This window comes from Galeopterus variegatus, unplaced genomic scaffold (assembly GCF_000696425.1).
Source record: "Galeopterus variegatus unplaced genomic scaffold, G_variegatus-3.0.2 Scaffold11822, whole genome shotgun sequence".
Classification (NCBI taxonomy): Eukaryota; Metazoa; Chordata; class Mammalia; order Dermoptera; family Cynocephalidae; genus Galeopterus; species Galeopterus variegatus.
In genome coordinates, this window is record NW_007737933.1 from 35,413 (window position 1) to 40,889 (window position 5,477).

The window sequence follows — 5,477 nt, forward strand, 5'->3', positions numbered from 1 at the left end:
GCTGACAACACCAAGTCAAGGGTTAAGATCCCCTTACCAGTCATCTTTTAAAAAAAAAAGGGGAAAATACTTGATCAAAAGGGGATCCCAGTCCCCTGTAAGACAATAGTCATTCATTTAGCCAAAGTAAGATTTTGAAAAGCAAAAACCTTTACTCTTTCATAGAGAGAAGACTCAGTTATCTAAATAATCAAAAGACCTAATGAATATTGCATGAGGCTAGAAAACCAAATTCCAGTTTTGTATTGGGGTACTTTTAATATTAATGCTTAATCTTTAGGAAAAAAAATAATTTTTTAACAGATCCAAATATATTTAGCTTTTTTTATATTGCATAAAAACAAAATGTCAAAGTATATAAACTTACACTTATATACAATAACTAATGTTTTACTATCTTAATTTACTTAGAAATGACTCAGACATTTATGGTTACCTATTACTTAATTTAACATAACATAACCTCAAGATTTTAAACTACTGAAAAGAATTTTTGAAACTGACAGTTTTATTTATGTGTTTGACCCATCCACATTTGTCTAATTTACTCATACAAAGCTAAACCTTTATCAACCAGTATTAACTAAGGCCTTTAAATACTGGACATAGGTGCCCTTTCCCTAGCCATTCTACGTCCCAAGTACCCACGTAGCATCCAGGCCCATGTGGCATCCAGGGCAGCCATGAGGAGCTCAAGAACAGAGGCTTTAAAGATAATGTCTAAAGGGTATTTTCCCTCTCAGCATGGCCAGGAGGCAGGGTTGGGACAGGGAGGATGAGACCATATTAGATTTTGTCCTGCAGCTGGTGGCCCATGTGCTGTGGACACACATCTCCAGGCCTCACTATGGCCATGTGTTTAGACCCCAGAATTCAGAGGTTTAGAAACAAAAAGCTAACAACAAGACATGTTCACAAACAAATTAAGCAAGTATCAAACACATCACAAAAGCAACAATTTTATTACCTTAAAACATCAGAGACAGTATAAATTTGCTCTGACCNTCACAAAAGCAACAATTTTATTACCTTAAAACATCAGAGACAGTATAAATTTGCTCTGACCAATAGACAAACAAATCTAGGCAAAAATGTCTAAATTCTGAAAACATTTCTATTTTATTTTACCAACAATTTTTTTAAAAAACTAGAGTCATTTGAAAAGCATTTAGGCTTATTGTGAGTATGCATTATTTATAAAAGCGAACTTGGTACCATGTAGACAATATACAAACACACAAACTTTTTTTTGGTGGCTGGCTGGTCCTATTTTTTATAAACACTTTATCCAGCTTTTTTTTTTTCCTTCAGAGCAAGATAGTAACTGAGCTATAAAGTCAGCAGATTCAATTTTTCTTATCAATTAGTGATTCAAGCTTTTAATTTGCCTTTTGTAAAGATCTTTTAAAAGAGGCAATAGGTGTTATAACATCAGGATCAAAGGTCTTGGATCCCCATATCAGCCAGCCACCAAAAAAAAAAAAAAAAAAAAAAAGGGCTGGCTGGTTGGCTTCGTTGGTTAGAGCACAGCGTTATATAAAAGAGGCCATAAAATTTTTGAAATACTTAGAAACTTTTACACAACACTAGGCATCTCTGGATGAGCCTAACTTGGGGTCCCTTAATTTTAAATGCACTGTTGTTCATTTGGAATGTTCCATTGTAATTTTAAATGATCTTTAGTAAGATTTCACTGTGTTTGAATGCATTTGCTACTTCTGGAGCCTAAAATTCAAACATGTAAAGGTAGGCACAGCTGGAAGGTGGAGTGCTCAGTTCTTTTGAAATTAGGGATCCCATTTTACACTAAATCTTGACTTTGGCTCTGAGATCTTCTTGATCAATTTAGGCAAAAAAATTTTCCCTACCTAAGTGCACAAATGAAAGAAACAAAGATGATAGAGCATAAAATCCCTGTGAATTTCTGAAAGCTGGAGTTCACTCCCTACAGTAATCACCACTTGACCCAATCCACTCCTGGACCCAGTCCAGTTTCTGTCTGTCTGACCCACTCAGAGATCTGAAGCTCTAACTGAATCCAACCCCGTTAATTATCAGATCCAGTCCTATCCTGGACTCAGTCCAGTTTCTATCTCAACTTCCAAACCCAGTCCAGATAAAAACAGAAATTTTGCTCAAATAAACTTGGATAGCTCAAAACACAAATCCATGGAGCTGCAGAATCTGAGAGAGAACTTACCATGATCTCGAGTTGCTGCAAGAGAGCAATGGACAGATTGGGTCCTGTGGACACCTTGTTTGGTCACTTGATGCTTCTAATCCCACTTCTGACACCATCTGTTAAAAGAAAAACTTTAGGCAAATTAAATTTAACAAAGTTTAATTTGAGCAAGGAAAGAAAAAAATTTTTAAATTCATGAATCGGGTAGCCCCTAGAGTAAGAACAGATTCAGAGGGACTATGGCTTTACCACATGGCTGCTTAAGATTCATAGACAGAAAAAAGGGAAGTGACATACAAAGAATGGAAGTGAGGTATAAAACAGTTGGCTGCCGGGCCGGCCTGGTGGCGTGCTCGGTAGAGTGCGGCACTTGGGAGCGCGGCGGCGCTCCCGCTGAGGGTTCTGATCCCATATACAGACCGGTCCGCTCACCAGTTGAGCGCGGTGCGGGCACGACACCGAGGGTTGTGATCCCGTTGCCGGTCGCGGTATGGGCGCAACACCGAGGGTTGTGATCCCGTTACCGGTCACGAAAAAAAAGACAAAAAAGGAAAAAAAAAAAAATCAGTTGGCTGCCTATAATTGGCTGAGACTCAGCTACCTGTTACAAGAGTAAGTTACAGTCTGCTTGTAAATCAAGTTAGGTTATAAAAGTAGGTTAATCTGTTTACACATCAAGTTAGGTTACAGTTCACCATGTCTGAAGAAACCTTTAGGCCAAACTTAATTTAACATCTTCAAGATTTTTTTTTTTTTTAACGATGACTGGTAAGGGGATCTTAACCCTTGACCTAGTGTTGTCAGCACCACACTCTCTACCAAGCGAGCTAACTGGCCATCCCTATATAGGAATCCAAACCCTGGGCCTTGGTGTTATCAGCACCACACTCTCCCAAGTGAGCCACAGACTGGTCCCCATCTTCAAGATTTTATATGCAGTCTCTGATTCTCCCAACACCAACTGGGTATTCAATAATTCAATTCAATTCAGACACCAGCTACCGTGAGTCAGTGCAGACCCCACAGGTTTAGGGCTCAGACCCACAAGACTGCCCCCACTTCAGATTCCAGTTGCAAATGGGATGTCCAGGCTACCCCCACTTCTGCTCAGCCCACTACAAATTTGAGGATTCTCATGCTCCTCCACCTGATTCAATAATTCAACTCGCAGAACTCAAGAAAACACTTTACTTGTGTTACCAGTTTATTATAAAGGATACAACTCAGGAACAACCAAATGAATACACAGGGCAAGTTTTGGAGGAGAGAGGTAACACAGAGCTTCCATGCCCTATACAGAGAACATCTTCCCCCTGCACATCAATGTGTTCATTGATGTGGAAGCTCCCTAAATCTCCTTGTTCAAGACTTTTTATAACCCAATCTCCAACCCACTTCCCTTTCTGGGAGGTGCAAGGATGGGGCTGAAAGTTCCCACCCTCTATTCAAAAGAATTTGGTTTTTCTGGTAAATATGCTCATGTCTCTTCCTCCCCACCTCCACTTCAACAGTCACCCTCTCTTGAGTTACCAGTGGTAACATCCTGGTCTGTATCCTTCCATACTTTTCCCTATGCACATACAAAAATATACAAATATAAATGTTAATATATACACTGATAGGGTTTTGTTTGTTCACCCAAATGGGATCATAGTGGACAGATTATTTTGAGACCCTTACGTATCAATACATCATGGATATTCCTCATCTAATTCAAATAACTAAAAAATAGACATATTCTAATATTCTAATAAATAAAAATAGAATTAGTCCATTTGCTTTAAGGACTATATAATTTCCCATAGTGTGAAAATACTATAATTCAAGCATTTTCTTATTGATGGGCCTTCAGGCTCTTTCCAGTTTTTGCAACTACAAAGATGTAGTCTATAAGATCCTTGCACTTATATCCATATGTACCACGGTCTCTTGCAACAAAAGTTGGATTTGGGGGTCAAAGTGTCCTGGTATTATTAATTTTGAAAAATACTATCAAATTATATTTCCAAAAGGATGTGACAGTTCAGACTCACATCATCAAAGTATGAATACCTGTTTTCCTGTATTTTCCCTAACGCTGCATGTTTCTGTTCATTTGAGTTTTTGCCAATTTGATGAAAACAGTGTTTTTTTTTTTTGGTCAGCTGGCTGGTACAGGGTATTGAACCCTGGACCTTGGTGTTATCAGCAGAAAACAGTATTTCATGTTAACTTTAATGTGAATTTACATGATTAGTGAGTTTATTTTTTATGCTTATTGTCCCTTTGACTTTCCTGTACTAAGAGACAGCATCAAATATTGATAGGTATATAAATTCTGGAGCTAGTTTTGCCATTTACTGAGTGATCTTTAAATTATTTAGCATTTGTACCTCAGTTTCCCCATTCATAAAATGGAAATCATAATGGTACCTACTCAGAGTTATGAGGATTTGATAATTATCTGAAAAACACACAGAACAGTACCTATTCATATTCTTTGATTACTTTTCTATTACATTGTTCCTACAGATCCTGTGCCTTTCTTCCCAGGTATTTGGTACTTTTGGTCACTGTTGTGAATAGGATATTTTTGCACCTGCATTCTAACTAGACATTGCCTAGACACACACACACACACACACAAAAGTGATTATGTTCTTTCCATTCATCCAGCCACTAAATTCTCTTACTAATTCTTCTTGGGTTTGTACTCTTTCATATTTTAGAAATGTAATCATACTTCCTAAAAAATAAAGATAATTTTTGTTCCTGAGGTTTACACCAGGAAGGTCTTTTTTAACTGTATGACTGTGCTATGATGCTGTGCTGCTATTCTTTGTAGCCGCTTCCCCACTGTAGGCATTTGTGCTGCTGCCCAAGGCTGCCTTGAGTAGCCTCCAAGAAATGAGACAAAAGCTTTCTATGAGAATATTCCATGATTGCTTTGTTCAAGTGTTACAGATGACAACACAATACAGTAATTTCTGATCTCTTAGCTCTCATATACTCCAACTCAGAGTCATTTTGTTAGAGTGAACAAGACTGAAGCATCTTGCCTTAAGATTAAGGAAGAAACATGAGAATGGGGGAATTGTAACAGCAAGAGCCCCCAAATTTGATCATATTTGGAACTTTCCCCCTAAGGTTGGAGCAGGCCTCAGCGTTGGAGGAAGTTGTAAGGCAAACTTGCGGGCTGAATCCCCAGAAATGGGAGTATGCTAGACTAGTAGAATATAAGATAAGCATAAAGGCTAGCTTAGCATGTATTTCTCTGAGTTCCCTCTTTTCCCATGGTTATTTCATATTTTGAACC